At 36.9% G+C, this 19,050-nt stretch overlaps 2 protein-coding genes across 6 annotated transcripts in view; one reads left to right on the top strand and one right to left on the bottom strand.

Moving 5' to 3' along the window:
• Positions 1-19,050, bottom strand: part of IMMP2L (inner mitochondrial membrane peptidase subunit 2) — a 476,942-nt gene that overhangs the window by 230,343 nt on the left and 227,549 nt on the right. The gene's annotated exons all lie outside the window — the stretch shown is intronic.
• LRRN3 (leucine rich repeat neuronal 3) overlaps positions 4,478-19,050 on the top strand; it is a 36,418-nt gene continuing 21,845 nt past the window's right edge. The window contains exon 1 of the mRNA XM_030015018.2: positions 4,478-4,796. The gene's annotated coding sequence lies outside the window, so the exon portion shown is untranslated. The remainder of the gene's footprint in view (positions 4,797-19,050) is intronic.

Raw genomic sequence — 19,050 nt, 5'->3', positions numbered from 1 at the left:
CTTTTAATGAAGTAACTGGTGCTTTGTGTAGATGTGAACTTTTCCTTATGTGAAATTCTTTACAGGTTCATGGCCTAGATTTGTTTCCATCTGCTTTACCTCTATCCTATCAACACTAACTCTGAGGTCTGATAAAAGAAAGTTGGTAGCAGATTAAGTAATTTGAGCATAACCCTTTCCACTATGAAGTACAACTGTATTTAGAAACCTGAACTCATTGTTGGCAACAAGCCTTTCAGCTTCAAAACAGACAAAGAACTAGAGCTAGAAATGTTGCTTTTGCTTATCATTGAAAAAATAATTCCGTTTCAGAGGGATACACATTAATAAAAGTTACTCCTTGTCTGTATGGAAGCATAGCCCTTAGGAAAATGTCAATAGTTAGCGGCCGTAATATCTAAAAATGCACATGGCTGTGTCAGGTTGACGACACTGCACTGAAAATGCTGGCAGAAGGGGGTTACATGAAGTGGTGGCACTTTTTTCTCCCTCCCAGGCAAATCACGCAACTTCCTATAATTAATAAGTCAGTTAATAAGTTAACTGATGATGCCACAAGACACATTTCTTTGAAGCTGAGCAATTCTAGACCTTCACTCAGAAAGGAATACCTCCCCACACCTCACATGGAAGATACACTAAGGGTATGCTTTGCAGAACTGGTGAGAATTAATCTGTCAAACACCAGCTCCTCTCTTTTTTACTCTAAGGGCTACAAGAAGAGAGTGTGAAGAGCCGCCACTCAGCCCTCTTCCTTGTAGTTATGGTGCCTCAGAAACCAAGACAGGGGCACATGTAGTTGTAAGCAATAAAGATATTCAAAAAGCGTCAGCTCTTTTACACTTGGACATAACCTGTATGGATACACACTTAAAAAGAATTTTTTTAATTGCTAATTTCTGATATAAAGTGTGTCACCTTAGAATTTAAATCAAATACTTGTGGTTTTTTTACTTTAACTGCATAGTATTTATTTCAGTTTTTAACTATACTTGCTGCATTGTAAACACATCTTTGTCCTCAGAGCCTAAAAATACTAGAAGTGGTCACTGTTAATTCCCTGAACCACAACAAGCCTACAGGATATTAAAGCCCAAGGATGCTCCTCTTTCTATGTAATGAAAAAAGGAAAAAGTTTTTAAATCCTCTTCCACTTTTGAGAAAACTGCAGACACAGAACCACTGTATTTTAATAGCTAAGGTTTTTATGCTTCATATTAATTGTCCATTACAAACAAATAATTACTTAGTTTATTTTCATATGCGCTCAGTAATCAGATAAAATGCATGCTAAATAAATACCTGGAGTTAGCCTACATTACTTTCATCATCTCTCTTATCAGTCTAAGATTATTTTTTTTTCTATCCTGTAACCTAATAAGCTATATATATATAATTCTGGTGAAATAGATTACATTGCTATTTTAAAACCACCAAGCATCATAGTGAAATCAGCAAGAAAATAACTTAATGAACCTTAGTCATCATAATTGTATTGGTTGTAAAAGATATTTTTCTCCTGCAGAGAGTTTGAAAAAAAACTTATTCTTTAGCATTAGCTAAATTAAAAAATTCAATTATTTCACTTTTTTATGAAACAGAACTTTATTATGATATAATAACATTTTAACTAATATGTAAATGTATGCCTATCAAGGATGTACTTTAATTGCATATATAGTCTATCACAAGAACTCACTTTCTTTATGCAAGTATACTTTAGCTGATTTAATTATTTAGCCCTCTAATTACACAGTCCATACCAATCAACCAAAATGAAGCACTTCTATAGTCTTAATTTCACATGTCAAATCGTTGAATATGTTTTTGCATGATTCTCATGTTAACTAGAAAGCCAGATTTTGAATGAATGACAGTGAGCACGTGAGGTTGAGGTTAAAACCCAAGAAAGCTTTCATGGAGGGCCATGGTAGTCCCTACCTATTCCATTTTCTCCAGATCTTCTGTTTCTCCATTGGTTAAGATAAGCAAAAAAGCAGTATTTAGTTGGTTTTAACAGAACGTTTTCCTATATTTAATTTTGCCCAAACTTTTTGAAGTTTTCTTCTCTGTTACTCCACCCACCGTCCCACCCCTGTAGCACAGGTTTATCTCTTCTCTTTGTGATAGGTGTGAGTAACCACACAGCAGAGATCAGGAAGGATCTCCATTTTTCCCGTGGGGGCTAGCATGGCAAGAAGTCTTACTTTTCTGACTTTGGGTTGTGCTTCCTCAACACGTCCTGAGCGTTGTCCCATCAGACACGGGCCGTGATGCTGTGCGGCAGGGAAGGCTCATAGGTTCCCTTTGGGAAGTTTACAATGGTTTGTATCTGCAGGTCATGGTGGCGAACATTAAGTACTATCAGAGGCTCCCTGAGCCACCTCGTGGGGGCAAAGGAGAGACAAGGTTTCACCAATGAGCCCTGAGGCTACAGAAGGGTGATGTGACATCTTTCTGGCTTGAGGTGTTCCCTGTCCCAACCCCAGGCAAGAAGACCTGAAAGGTAACTAAAGATGTGTCGGCCGCAACTGCTTTTGTTACACCTCTTTAACTCACACTAGAAAAAAATGTAATGCCCGTAATAAGAGAATGGGAGAAAATGGAAGGGCCACGTGGCCTTCCTCCCACCCTAGAGTATCTCACGAATTTGCAGCCTGTCACTTAAATGCCTTTATTTCATATATGAGACAGTCCTACTCAGCTGTATGAAAACTGAACAGCAGACGTCTTTAAAAAATTTAAAAAGTTGATCCCTTACTTAGTTTAAATGCAGTATTCAAAAACTTGAGGCAGAAAGAAAAAAACCTGCTTTATTACAGCCACAGCAATGTAAGTACCAGTGAGTTAAACAGGACTGGTTTTGCAAAATTTGTCTTAACCAATTATAACAAACTGAAATTTATTCAAGAAGTTGGCATTACTTTAATTCACTTTTCATAATAAGTGATTTTATGAAGTGTAAAATCGTTTTCTTACAGAATAAAAACAAAAATAATGCAGTCCACGATCTCAGACTCAAAGTGAATCAAAATGATATATAGTATTCATAAAATAGTAACCATTTTATAATGGAATTCTAGTGCTATTGCTGTTGCAAAAAGTACATTAATTTGCATTGTTTGCTAATCTTCAGAAATTTTTCATACTATTATTAGACAGGACGGTGAGCCTTTCTTCAAGGCAGAAGAGTGTGAAATGAGAACCACATCTCCCTTCAATCCACTAGAGGGTGGCCTGCCTCACTCAGGGCTGTACTACTGAATTCATGCAAGATAGCCAACGTTTCCTTCCGTCTGACCTGTTGATAACCAACTCTGTATTTCACTATTGTTCATCTTCTATTACAACGTAATTTCCTTTATAAAAAACAGTATGTATGATAAAAAACCTTCTCCTGACAACATCCATCTCATTTATTGTTTTATATATATGGGAGAAGGGATGATGTATTTCAGAGTATACTTCCCTTAAATTGACAAAAAAAAAAAATCATAACTTATTTTACAGTTTTTAAAACCTTCATAGTTTGTATGTCTTTTGTTCATAGGTACAGAATAAATAGGAAAAATAAATTCTTCACCAAAGAGTATGACACAAAGGAAGAAGGGAGAAGGAAAAGAAGGAAGGAAGGAAGGGAAGGAAAAACCTGTGCAGCCTATTGTTTATACAATTAGATGACCATAAAAGAGAGAGTCAAGTAGACAGAGATTGAAAGAAACCGACTTTATTTAACCACCCCCTTGCTCAGTTTATTCCGAATTTTTATTTCTCAGGAAGATGTATTATTGCTCTTATTTTCTACTGATAAACGTACGCAATAAAATTTAATATTTGATAAAATTTGGAAAAGGAGGAGTATGAAAAATCCTTTACTTAAGCTTAAAAAAAAAAAAAAAAAAGAGCACCAAAACTGGGGGGGGGGGGGGGATGACACATTTTTCCTGAATGGTTTCAACATGCAGTATCCTCTGAACTACAGCAGCCTTTGCAGAACTTCAGTGATCTCTAATCAGTTGTTCTGAGCACAGAAAAGATCCTTATATACCCTTAAAAAAAAAAAAAAAAATTTAAAAAAAAGGGGCTTTAAACCTCCCGAGCCGTTCCGCACAAACACAAAGCATGCCCTGTAACTCCCACAAATCGGAAGAGCTCTCTGGAAGCGCGCAAAGGCTCGTTTCGTGTGTCCGTACCCGAAGCAGCAGTGTCACGTAACAGACAGCTTCCCACGGCCAACCAGGCTCCGCGGCATCTGGGCACGCCGAACCGCCGGCTCCTCTCTGGGGAGCGCGAGGGGCTCAGTTATTAATGACCGCTGAGCAGGCAGCACCATGTCAGTGTGACAACCGAGCGGGTGAACGATGCACCGCTAACCACCATGGAAACCAGGAGAAAGGAGAAGAGCTAGCGAGCATCTCTCTCTCTCCACCCCCCCCGAATCCAACCACACAACAAACCCAACCCCCCCCCCCCCCCCCCCCCCCCCCCCCCCCTTCTCCTCTCTTCCCACCGGATTGCGAGCCTCAGCCAGCCAGGCAGCAACAGCGCTCTGGCAAACGTAAGAGATCTCAGCTGGCAGCACAGAGAGTCTCTCGTGTTGTAGGATATCAATAGATACATCTTTGCATTATATACCGTTAGACACGCGCGCGCGCACCGACTCGCACGCACGCACACATCTATGCACGGCTCTTCAGACTCTGGCTTTAATACAAGTATGTGGCTACCTGAACTAAGGAATCAAAATTACCGAGATGCAAGAACTCCTCCAGCTCTGAAACTACTCTTATTATAGGGTAAGTTCCTCTCTATTTCAATTTTATCCTGACTTCTATCTTAACATGTAAACTCTTCCCCCTTCCCTCTCTTCGTAAAGTTATTTTATTAGCATATTTTCACATTTTACTTTCTGAACGGAAATGCAAATGCAATTTGCTTTTTGTGCCAGAGATAATCTAAATATGCTTGCAAGAGTATCAGATTCGTGCATTTGCTAGCTTGGAAGAACATCAAAGGGTAAAAAATTAGAAAGGGAGAACGTTTCCCCCGACGTTTCAGATGCAAAATCAAATTACACAGTTGCTCTGTGTTTTGAAACCAATAAAACAAGATACAGGACAGTCTCCTTTCTTCTCTCCAGTGCTAGGATTAAGGGAAATGCTGTTTATGTCAGGACCTAAAAACCACTGAGCAGCGAGGCTGAATGAGCATATCGCAAACAGTTATTGAATTTCTGCCAGGCTACATCTTAAGGATTGTGGCAAATGACTTCGCTTAAAAACATCCCCTTTCCAGTCAGAAGGGACAGTGTGAATGTCTGATTACTGATGCAGCTGGAACGGACGCGTTAGGTAAAAAGGATCGCGTTAAGCAGAAGAGTTCTAATCTTCTTTGGTAATTAACAGGATCACAGCAGGGTGCCTCTAAAGTATATTTTCATGTAAGGAGACTGTTCCAATCCATCACTGTAAAAGCTTTGCCTGTTTTAGTACAGGAAGGCTCAGAACTGTTTGTCTTTGCTTTCCATGTCTTTGTTTTCACATGTCTAGCTGGAGTTTTTGCCCAGCACTGCTGTTCAGAAAGGGAAGAACCCAACACAGGGGGATGGAGGGGACAGTCAATGCAGGGGGCTAGAAAAAAGACAGTAATTTTCTATTTAACCAATTTAATCAACATACAATTCCACGCTAGCACTACCGTTGCCTAATGTGGTTATGCATGTGTATGTCATTTCTTTCACGCAGTATAAGAGTACCTCAGTATCCCTTCAGATGAAAACACATTCAGTAAAGTCCATCAGCATGGATCTCTGATTCATGCATCAGTGAAAGCCAGAGAGAGATTTTACTTTACACCATGAAAAGACAGGTTAGCTATCTAATGCACACCTCAAAGTGAAAAAATCCAACCTGCATCTTCCTGCATGTTTTTGTTTGCTTTTTAGAGTACTATTTCTGTATTAAAAACAGCTCAGTATTTAGATCACCCCCTTTTCTCCCCCCACCCCCTCACTCCAGTACACCTTGGAGAACATCATAAGGAATCTGTTCCTTTGCAGCAATGCAATTATTTGCTTGCAATTTTAGAGTTACTGTGTTTTGAGAAACAAACGTTGTGGAACAACCATCAACAGATAGCCAATGGCTGTAAGCCTGCCGCCTTTCCATAAATGTCAGGAAACGGGTAGCTTAACAATATGTATGGTAAGAAGTCAATTAATTCAGGTGACCTTTGTAAATGGTGACAATAAAGCAGCTCTGACAATATGCCACAGCATTCGATATTCCCTCTGGAAAATGAATGAGCTTAAGAAGAGGTTTCCTTTTCAGAGTACAAAATGAAAGGTATTGAAGCATTAGCTCCTGCTATTGGCAAGCTTGCTTCCTCTATTTCAGATGGTCTATGAAATCTGTTTAAAGCAAGCTGGCTTATTTTATTATGTGAACCACGATCTCTGGTCCAGTTAATTAAATATCCTGTTTTCACTCACATTGCACGTGTATTTTAGTTGTTAAAACAAGAATTTCAGGCTACTGGTTTGGATTTTTACAGAATGTGCTATACAGTAAGGAGAGAAAACCTGATTCTGATCTCTTCATGCTATATGCAAAGGAGTACTCAGATGAAACTTTTTCTATATACCACGGTACCTGCTCAGCTTTTCTGAATCTTTATCCTTACTCATTTTTAATGTAAAAATTAAGCAAATATGAGTAACTTTACACTAATGCATATTGGGGTTTGCCACATATACTCTAATGCGCTACTTTAAAATATTACATAGATACGTCAAAGAGTTGCAGAAAAATGTGGTCGTTCCAATCATACATGTACAGGGAAAATACGCTGTAGCTGCACTGTCTCAGTACACAGCATAGACATTCTTAAGCAGCAAAGCAGTCAAAATGTATGGTGACTGTATTTTGGTTTATACTCCCTCAAAGCTCCTGCAATAATGTTGTAGTGTCAGACAATGACTGGGTGATGTTGTTATGGCAACCCTGAAGTACCGCCTTTCAGGGTGGTAGATCTGAGCATGACATCACAGCGTGCCTGCTTGGAGTACCCAGAAGTAGGTGAGTATTTCTCTTTTGCACCAGAATTAGACCAGATCAACTAGGCAAAGTTGCTACCTGTAATGCAGATCAAAAATACCGTGTATAATCTTTGTTAACTGATCAAGAATGGGCAGCTTATGAAAACACTCACATCCTGCAAATCACTTGTGATCACTCGTCCCTTGACACCAGAGGACAAAATTAAGTGTTTGCAAGTGAGAGCAAACCATTTAGCAGTGTTGGAGCCACTTTCTTTGACTCATACTCCTAATCTTTATTATATTAATAACGATTCTACAAGCAAACCAAAAGCTTTGCTGCTTGGTGACGACCACTCTAACTTTAAATGGCTGGTGTTTAACAGCCAAATTTTAGAGCATCTAAAGCAATAGCAGAAGGTAAGAGGTAGAAAACAAAGAGTTTTTCAAGACAAGCTCTACCTTACTTCTGAAAGAAAAGTCACCACAGAGAAACAATTAAACCTTTTTTGAACTACAGGTGTATGTTTTTAGTGCATTATGGTACATCAATGTTTTAGTTAATTCATATATCCTTCCTTCATTACAAGCTGAAGGAAAACAAAACTCGAGACAGACATTGTCAGAAACTATCTTAGTAAACACTTCCACTTCAAATTCCACAAACTCTACTTGACATCAAATGGCAAAACCTGACAATGAAAAACTAATTTCACACATAGAGCTCAAGGAACTACTTTCTGAAGACCAAAAAGCAGGCAGCTTCTAAAATTTTTCTGAAGACCAAAACTCAGACAGCCTCTAATTTTTTTTTTTTTTAATTTTTTTTTACCAGAATAAGTCTTCAAGCCCCCACACTACTTCAAAAAGAATATTACTTCTCATTCTAACAATACAACAAGCAATTAAAATCCTTTACTTTACTGAAGGGAAAATGCCAGTAGAATTTGAGAAGAAACAGTAGTGACGGATGTCATTAGAAAGGTCATTAAACACATTAGTATTAAGAGAAAAATCAATACTTCTCATTACAACCCTAATGTAACTGTAAAAACAAATTACTGTGCCTTTTACTTATTCAACTGACCAGTCCACAAACTGCTAAATGCCGTTATTGTGAAATGCCGTTGTTCATAAAGAACTTTCCTTAATATCCTTGATGCCAAAAACTTCATTTAAACAAACAGTACGACCTTCAGTGTTACACACAAAATCTATAAATGATGTCATCAATATTTCCATAACAAATTCATATCCTTGGCTGACCTGAACCGATAAAGCTTTATTAAAACAGCGCATGGAACTATACTCATCTGCACCAAAGAAATAGCCAATATGGATGTCAATAAGATTATTCCACTTTGGGTTCTTTGTGGAGTAGCTGAGTGTGCCACCTGGTCAGAAAGAGCATTTCCATGAGGGCAAAATACAAACTACTTTCACAATTTTGCCTGATCCAATTACTCTCTCCCAACAGGATTTCTTATTCTTTATACATGGAAGATGGTTCTGTATAAGAAATCAACCATAATAAAAAGAATAGCAAAGAAATAAAAAAAGATAGTCAACATGTGCATGTTTTCTTCTCTCAATATTTAAAGATATGTTCTAATCATATGAGCCAAAGGAAATAGAATTTGATAAATAGGATTCTATTTATCATGCTCATCTACTTCTATTTTATGATTTTTTCAGCATTAATTTACAAACTGCTTGGAAGAACAAGCTACAGATATGCTTTCACCCCTAGCACTCCCAAACCTGCTTACTGGTTTTCTGTGAAGCACAAATAAATGCAAAGATGTTAAAATGAAGGGAAAGTTTAATTTCATAAACACAAGTTTATACAGCGTATCCTTGAAACAATTATCCTTCATTTAGAAATATTTCTTCTTCACAAAAGATTTCTCTCAATAAAACTCACTCTCTTGCAGGTTGCCTATTCGCTGTAACCGCTTGGCCCCACAAGCAGTAACGCTCTAATTCAAAGGAAATAAGAAATAAGATCTCTATATTCCCATTATTTCTATTCAGCTGCTGTATTTTTGGAATTCATTAAAATACATGCCCCACATTTAATGGTATCTTAACTCTACTGACCTCTGAATTAGAGCAGAAAAGAATTTTTGCTTCTTTTCTACTCTCAACTCCCACAATCTCAGTCAAACTGGGAAATTATTTTTGACAACAGTGGCACAAAAGAAAGAATTTAGCAGTTTCCTTTCCTGCATAAGCATCTGTATTTAGAGGTAAACACTGCAAAGCTGAATAGATGCTACAGGGAATATTTTTTCAAATATCTACTGATTATTAGTATTACCCCAAGAATCTTTTACTAGAGGCTTCTTGTCATGCAAATAACAACCACTCTGCCACAGTCAATCTCTAAAACATGGTTTAAGAAAGGTAAAAGTCTTAAGTTTAGCTGTACCAAAAATTCCCTGGACATCCAGCTATGAGTATGGAAAAAAAAAAAAAAAAGATTTTTGTATACAATTCTCTGTCTAGGGATCAGATAATTTCAGAAATTACCTGTTAAATAAATTACAGAATAATAAACCAGAAAAAACTTCAGGTATTAGAACACACAATGAAGAGCAAAGTTGTGCACTGAGACATTTTTAATATCACCATAGAATAGCCCTCATCCTGGATGAGAGAAGATGACTCTCCCAGTAGTCTTTACAGAGGCAATGTGATGGTCAGATATTACTAGGGCTCTTCTGGCGTGGTCTTGGGAGGTTAGAGGAAACCACGGCTGACAATCAGGTTGGTTAGCTTTGTCATCATGGTGCTAAACCAAAAAGTCATCCTTATTCGAGACAGCCAAGAAATATATCCCTGACTTGGGAGGCACTTAAATAAGTGCAAATGTTTCTCCTTATTCAGGGAACAAGTTAAACACAAATGTCTCCTACGTCTGCTTTACAATAGGGGCACATCTCTGCTGAAAATGGAGATATATACGTGTCGCTATTTATATCATATTTATGTGATTTATTCTGGACCTAAAGTCCTAATAAAATTGTTCATCTTGACAGGAATAATTTTTATGCGGAACCAGAGACTTTTCTCAAAGATTTTAGCAAGTGTCACAGTAGCCGTAAATCGAAGGACTAGAGACATTCGTTTCTTCACCCCAAGCTCTTTCCTGTTGCCAAGTTCTCTCAAGTCCCTGAACTTCCTCTCCCCTCTGGAAAGCTGCTTTCTCTAGAGGTCACGTCAAGCATCAGCAATTTTTGCAGATGACACTTAACAGTGAGTGAATTCACAGCGTTTCCACCAAAGTGCAGAATTACCTGCTGAGTTCCCCATACCAGCTGGCTCCTTGTTGAAGGAGCAGAGAGGCAGGAGAGCCCGCTCCGGCCACGGCTGAGCCTTCCAGAAAAACCTCTTCCCTCTGTAACAACAGCTCCAAACCCACCGCACAATATGAAACTGCTCTTTTTCATGTGTCCTGTACAGAAATCGGGCAGTGCTTTCAACATTCTTCCTCCCTCTCCACTGCAAAAGTACGTTTCAGACACAACACAATGAATTTATGAAGTACTGTATTTTCTCTTGCCGAATTCTAAACAAATAAAAAAAGCCTTTTGGTATAAAAAATAAAATTACAGTCAAGCGGTGCTTCATTACCACTCTAGCTTCAGGGACATTATCTGCACAACTCCCATTTAATACCAGTTTATAACAAAACAGTTACTTAGGTTATTGTCTAAGCATAACACTACAAGTTTATCCTAGATGTATTCAGTGTATTACACCTTTTTGAGTATATATTTTTTTTTTACACAAGATGCACCATGTTAACTTTCAAAAAAAGACAGCTGAGACTGTGCAGCAGCTATTTCATGACACTGCCAGAATACAATAATTTCACTCCTTACTTCATCTAAATTTGTTTGGTCAGTTACTTGCTGGTAAGCCCGAATACAAGTCTAAAACTCTACAGCACTTCAGAGAAACGGAATGATTAATGACCATTATACCAGTTTATAGAGGTATCTTTATGAGGTGAGAGAAGACAAAATGAGGTAATTGCAAATATAATGATCTGTAAAGCTGGAAATGTTTGTCTGAATAGCAATTTCACCCAGCACGTATAATTCAGGTAACATATTCTTCTCAATGTTGCTTTGATATAGATTATCCAGTCATCAATATTGTGTCAGACAAACACATTTTCGGTCATTTCATTTTTATTGTGCAGTAGGAGACAAAAGGGATATTCGGCATGTTACTCTAGGGTTAGACTCTAAACTCCAAACTCCAAAAACACATAAGGAAAAGTACTCTGCTCTCCAAGAGCAGCAGCTGAGCTGCTGAATTCTCTCTTTCCTGAGCAGAAAGAACAGCCAGTCAAACTGTGGAACTGCACAGCAATAGTCCTGCTTTTTTCACTTCCATAGATCCATATTTGCACACACATCATACAAACCCTATCCTCACTCCGATAGGAAGCAATTCCCTTAGGTATTAGTGCATAGAGTAATTTTAATACGATGAACCTGCCTCTACATTTCAGTAGTGTTATCTGTAAAATAGTACATTTTCACACCTGAACTTGCTATCAAGAACCCATGGCTCAGAATAAGTCCTAGTATAGTTGGACCATATCCTCACCACTGCTCTATTTCAGCAGCAGTCAGGAGAGCCAATGCATTTGCGTTCACACTGGTACAGATGCTTCCATGCCTTTAAAGTGTAATAAAAATCAATTATCAGTTTTCATTCTGTAACAGGAACACTTTCATTTTATAACACACATTCTGTTACTGCTAACCACAAAAAAAAAAAAAAAAAAAAAGGTGCAAAAGGTATATCAAAACAACTTTAAGATATAAATCAAAGAAAATCTAACTACAATGCACACAATATCTATAATTTTGGCTCATTAGCCACAGATACTAAGCATAAATTGCCCTCTCTTGTACCTCTAAAGCTGGTGATACTGTGTATTGTTGGTGATTTCTGATGTGTTCAAATACCTCAGTAAAACCAGACTGGAACAAAACCATTGTGGGAGCCTCAACTGAAATTGTTATCTTTTATCCCTTCTTGATTTTTTTTCTAATTATGTTTCCACTTTCCCGTTAACATTGTTTTAAGAGAGTTCTGTGTAAAAGCAATTATAAGACAACTATCAGCTAAAAACAAACAAATGAAACTATTACCATTAAAATTTCCATACTAGATAGAACAATCCAGAAACCTTTCACAGATGGTCCTTAGAATTGCCATCTTTGAGCGCAGTTTTACTTCCATTTGTGGTAAATGGCCAAATTCCCATTGATGTCAACAGATGCAGAAGGGATTTGTAAATACTTTTTCTCTTTGTTTTTTGGTGTTTTCAGCACTTTTCCATCTAGAAATACAAAATTCATCTTGTTGCTTCATTTCCACTCATGCCACAATGTAAAAGACAAAAATAACTCCTTGAGAACTTTTCTTCTTGTTTAGAATAAGCCTAATTATTATACATGTTATGGTACAGCATCTTTAAAATATCTAGATGGAGACCCAAAACTTTCTGAAAAACAAGATTTCCAATAAAAGCAAATCTACCTAGCCAGTTACAAAAAAAACTTGAAATCACAGTCCGTATTGCCTAGACAAGTTGGTTAGGTAGTTTTTCAAGTACTACACTCTGAGAGAAAGTGGAAACAAACCTAGTTTTCAACTCCTGGTCAAATGGAGTTTAATTAAGCAGAATCATACCGAACATTTGGCAACTATTGTGCATTCTGGTTTGCCCGTGTGAGGAAACAGTAACATTCAGAAACATTGAATAGCATATCATCAGTCTTGATGAGTAGAAGCAAACCTCTTCAATATTTAATATGCACCTTACTTTGAAATATAACTCATAGACATTAAAATGATGCTTCAAAATGGAAACAACATGGTCCTCACTGTAATTTTTTCCTCCTATTTATATTTCACTTGTCTGTAGTAAACATATTTGTGAAGAACATCAGTGTTTACATTGCCATTTTATCACCTGTGAGTAAATGGAATAGGATTATGCGTATTTTAAGAGTTGCCATAATTAATTTACTTAGTAAAAAAAACAACAAAAAAAAAACCCCAAAACCCCAAACTAAATCTATTTTGTATTTCTATGGCTACTTGACAAATTAATGAGGAAAGTAAAAAGTTTTGTCCAAACAGCATGGACATCAAAGATATATTCCTATTCCTGTCATTAGTAGCAGTAAGAGTTTAACTCAATTCTCCCAAACATTCAGAGGAGGGACTTAACCATAAAACTCTGGCTTTTTACTCTTCAGTCGTAACAGTTAACTTGCAACTTACAATTTATTGCAAAACTGTTCATGATTTGTGTCTTATTTGCTCCAGTTCTAGTCTAGACCCATGTACCTTTCTCTTGTCCATTAATGAGTTATATCTCTTGGAAAAAAAAAGAATATACTGTGATCCTCTGATACTCAGGTCTTCACGTTTGCTGCATAAATCCATCCTCTCTAGACTATCAAAAAGATGTCTAACACTGGAGTTTGCTTAAAGAATGCTCCATTCACCTATAGTTAGCATGTCTCAATAATCTCTTCTGTTCATGATCATTACTGTCACACTAGGGAATAAAAAGGAAATGGGGAAAAAAAACCCAAAACAAACCCCCCAAAACCTAGAATTATTACATTTACATATTTTGACCTGTGCTCTCAAGCTACAAGCCCAGATGTCACTGATGTTGTGGAGAGAATATATTATTTTCTATTAATTTTTTTTAAAAGATATTTGAAAGAAACAGGCAAACTTTATCATCTACATTAAAGGACATTAAGGACATTTTCAGTGTTAATTACAGTAGTGCTAGATTCTTTGTTGATCCATTTTAATGACAGAAGTTATAGTACTTATTCCTGTCTTCCTATTGTTTGGTATAATTTCTAACTTTTATACCCAATCCTAATGCTGTTCACAATTACATTTAGAAGCTGCTCTAGAAAGGATTGTATTATTTAAATGGTTCACCAGTTAAAAATATGTGATTTCATTGGAAAAGTATTGATTCAAATAGAATAGAACGCATTCTTTTGTAACTATGTATTTGTCTTAAGGATTTTGAAAGTGGAAATCAGAGAGAGGTTTTTCAACTTATATTCAACAGTACCTACATAAAAGAACTTCCTCTAATAAAGCTTACATTTTAAAGTTGATGATTGCCAGTGCTCCCACTGCCTTCAGAGGCTTCTCAATGCAATGCAGATCCAGGTGCCTTTTTTAGGCATTTAAATATTGCCCTCAGTCGGTATCATTGAACAATATACTGTAACTAGGATAGAGAAGTAAAATTACAAGCAATTTCAAAGATTTAATTGCTGAAATGTTAAATTACCCATACATTGTCCAAATTCTCAAGTACATTCAGGGTCCTTGGTCATCTCAGTTGAAGTAAAGTATATAGAGCCATGTACTTGGACTTGGCATACTTGGAGTTATGCCAACACAGGTCCTGGCCTTCTGTTCCAAACTGAAATACCTTTTGCTCTTTTAAGGGTTGGAAAACCCATAAAATTTCTGGGTTTCAAGTGTTATTCTTCATCACTGCTCTGACAGTCTCTGAGGTTTACCAAAAGTTCACAGAAAGCAACAAAAAATCTTTCCATTTAACTCAAGTGAATGTGGATTAAGTCTTTGTAGTCTTTACTTTGTTTTAAATTTGTTTTATGTATCAGCTCTTCAAACAACGTCTTGCGTTGGTATCTCATTATATCAGCCCTAGCAATAGCACAAAGACATAGAAAACATTACAAAAAAAATGGAGACAAATTGATAAAAGGTTTATATAAACACACACTACACATGCCTGACACAAATATGGCAGGGAAACGATAGTAGTTATGTTGAGATTGGAGACTGTCTAACTACAGCTACTCAATGGTAAGCGTATAAAAGTTGTGGTATAAATCCGCTATACTGCTATTTAATCTCTCATGTAGAGGTTAGCCAAACTTTCAAAAAGTCCGAGTAAATTTTGTAGAAGTCATCTACTCCATCTTTAATTGAAATGTAGATATTTTAATAGAAGCAATAAAGAGTAATCACTACTTAGGGCTGAGGAAAATGTTCAATTCCATAAAAAATAAATTTGCATTGGCATTGCTTAAAAATAGATGTTGCTTGGCATGTCAAAGTACAGCATTGAATCCATATGGACCAAAATCAACCACGACCTATGTGAAATGGGATGGTCAAAGGACAAGATTAATTAAATCCTGCATAGCAACAAGTAAGAAACTCCAAAGTTTGATTTTATCTTCCATAAGCTGGTCTGACATAACAGCTGACTTTGCCTTGAGCAGGAGGTTGGACTAGAAACTTCCTGAGGTCCCTTCCAACTTGACCATCCCATGATACCATGATCCTCCCAGTACCGCGGCTCGCTCCTTTGCCAACATTGTCTTAGGTCATGATCTACAACACCACTGCCCTCATCAGGGCCTGCTTCGATGTCTTAGTAGGATTGCATCGGAGGAGAGCAATTAAGATATTACCAGAGGTGAACGGCACTGTCCAATCTGTCTTGCTACATGTTTTGAGTTTAGTCACTGAGCCAGTGGTATGGAGTTGAAAATTTTGAGAAGGCAGACAGTCTGATAGACTGCTAGCAGCTATAAAGGAAATAAAACTCCATGTAGTCACGAGGCAATATTTGCTTTGCTGTTACCTACCAAGAGAAGGGTAATTTGACCATGACCCAGCAGGACAACAAAAATTGTTTAAATGCCCTCCTATCTGCTTTAAAATTTAAAAAAATAACATGCTATATTTATTCAGATAACAGAAAACAACTATTTTCTAGTAGGAGAGGAGAACAATTCCCTGAAACATTACCATCTTAATTTGTAATCTGTGTATTTCTGCTCAGCCAGGTGTTCAGCGTATTCCAGAGGTCTGGGGCTGAATATACTACAGTTTTATATACAGTCTTGAAAATACAGCATTAAAAATCGTGAATTAGAATTAGCATAACAACCACTTCATATTAAGCTCTAAACTTTGGCTTTCACTTCCTAGAGTGGTATTTCACTTCATGTAGTGAACATACTTAAACTCTTTCACCTTTTTCACGATATAAACCTGCAACGAGTTTCACGAGGAGCGATTCTGCTGAGAAATCTTGCCAGTTTGGAGCTATTACTTGTGCTGAGTTTCTCATAGTTATCTCCAATATCAAGATTCATCCAGTAATTACTTCTACCAGAGTAATTTAAGAAACATGAACTGGTCAATTAGAGTCGCCTAGAATTTAGAGTACCCTTATACAGATGATTAAATGAACACCATTTCTAGTCCTAATCTTTGAAAAAAGACAGCAATGTGAAAAGGATGACAAACTAGAACCATGCTATAATACTATATGTAACTTCACTGAAGCCATGGAGTGTAAGTCAGGGCAGAAATAAGCTGCAGCACTAAATTCCAGCATTTGCTCTAATGTTATCAGCGGATAACATAAGACAGCCTTTTCAGTTCTAAGTTCTGAACGTGCACGCATAAAATCATTGTCATGAGATTTACTTAGTACTAAGTTTAGAGGGAGGATCGGGAAGCCCTTAAAGTATTTTTCTCATATTAGAAACCATCTTGTGCAGACAGTTTGTACTTCTGTTCTTAAGCATATGTAAAAGCTATAATTTGATAATGTTTTTAAAGAAAAATGTTTCTGAAAAAGATAAATTATATTGCTGATATTAATCACTGGTATTATATCAACTATCTAAATCAATATTCCAACACAAGCATACTCCAAACTCAAAAGTCTGAAGTACAAAGAAGTTTTAGAAGTTCCAAGCATTCCACCAAAATCATACCAACATAGAATTATAGACTATTTCTTAGCTATGATCTTTACATTTGCCTGACAAAATCTGCTTGTTGCCATTCACTGGGGTTAAGTATTTGAATGTAATTAAAATCAAAATGTTAATGACACCTCATAAAATTATTTCCCCTTATAACAAGGATGCACTTCTCATTATGCAACAACTTGCAGAATTCATTACGAAACATTTTCCAAAACAAGCACAAAAAAGTTTGCCTTAATGTTCAGGCCCTAAATTGGAGTCTTGTGTGAACAACGAAATCTTGTCTTTCTAAATGCCTGCTGGCTTTTCACTTAGACACTCATATTCAAGATAGATGCTTAATGGCATTTGACCAATTACAGGAAGTCATATTTAAGTGCAAAGGACAACTTTTAAGATTTGATTTCATTTCTGCTTCCATGACCTGATAATCACACCCAGCAAACAAGATCGGCACTTACAGCAACCACAGCTATATCTTATCGACGGTAAATGTAGACAGTTTGACAGAGCAAAACCCAGTTTAAGCTTAGTAGCTGAATGGTTAAATGACTTCCTGAGCCATGCAAAATACAAGTGTATGGGAGATTCAAGGTAAAAGCTGAAGCAGATCTAATTCATTGTTATGTAAATACTACAGAGGAAAACCATAAAGAACAAATTGAGAATATGAGACAGTATATGATACTGCTTTCCACACTGCCAATTTACATGTGTTTTATTCTTGGACTTTTTCTGCAAAATGCAAAAAATGGTTACCCTAGCAACTGCCACATGTTACTCAGTTTATTTCTGAGATACAGAGCAGCCTATAAAAGAATAATATTGTGCACTTTTATCAGGATCTCTCAGCACCACAGAGAATTGGGAACTAAGTGTCACAACATGTACATGTATTTTCTCAAAGTTTTAAGAAGGCATATTAAAGAAAGCGTAGTTCTATATATATGGCATGTATCTTTTTGCAATCTCATTTTCTTTATTGCTTTATGTGTAAATTAAAAACGAAGAGTAAGAGTTGTATGGAGAAAAATGTATACTCTGCCCAACCTGACAGTTGTTTTCTGCATTCCCTTTTTATTACAGTTCTAGTAGACTTCTATACCAAGCCAGTAAAACTTTCAAAACTTCTTTAACGATGTAGGAGATACTGTCTTCCAAAGCATAATCATAAGGTAGCTCTCCAATTCCCATCATCTGTCAAAGGTTAAGGTTTAGTTCAAGACAAGAATAAAAGCATTTCACGGTTAATCATTAATTATCTCCCCTCCCTCCCCAAAATGAAGTGAACTCTTTGTTACCTGCCTAGGCCTTATATGATTTATGAGGAGATGTCTTGCAACAGTAGTACAAAACAACCAGCATGCTAAAAAGGGAGCCGACTGAAGTTAGCCATTAATGAACACACCTTAAGGAAAACTCTGTCATTCTTTTGCTTTTGAAGACTGGAAAGAGGACTGTCTGTCCACCTGAGATCCACAGCCCAGGTCCTGTAAACAGACCTTTTTCTGAGCAGTCAGCACAGGAATCAAGCCAGGACTCATAATTCATAGTTTATATGTAAAGCTAAGAATCTTAAGCTTTTTTTTCCCCGTCTCCCAGTGCATTTTCTTCTGGTTTCTACACGGAAATGTTTTTGGATAGAATAGAGGAAAAGACTTGGTTAAATCCTGACTCCTCATTCCAAATACATGATTGTGCCCATTCAGATAATACAAATATTTCTAAATTTGTACTTGAAACAGAATAATCAAAAATTAAAAAGTCTTTGGATTTAAATAAGCACTTGTATGTTTGAATATTCTTCCTGCTAGCTATTTTCACAAGCTCTAACCAGTAAATGCCTCTCTGCCTATTTTACTTGTCTCTGCCAATTTCTTTTATATCATCACGTACCTTAGGAAAGAAACAAAAAAGCTGAGGAACAGCTCAACAGAAGAAAACAAGCCCAGACACATTTTTTCTGCAGTTATCAGGGATGGGGATTTTGTAAAACTTAGGAAGAATGGCATTTGGCTAAAACTGCAAATTATAGTATCAGATTGACAAGAAAAACAACAGCACTTATAGAAGTCCTGAACAAGTTATAAGTTTTGAACAGGTCTAGTAGCATAGGAACCTCTTGGACTGGAAGGGTAAACTAATAAAGGTTAATTCTGTATTTAGGCTTTGGGAAGA

The sequence above is a fragment of the Aquila chrysaetos genome, chromosome 5, assembly GCF_900496995.4.
Source record: "Aquila chrysaetos chrysaetos chromosome 5, bAquChr1.4, whole genome shotgun sequence".
NCBI classification, from domain to species: Eukaryota; Metazoa; Chordata; class Aves; order Accipitriformes; family Accipitridae; genus Aquila; species Aquila chrysaetos.
Note: the sequence above shows the minus strand (reverse complement) of the source record. Positions and strands in the feature narration are given on the sequence as shown.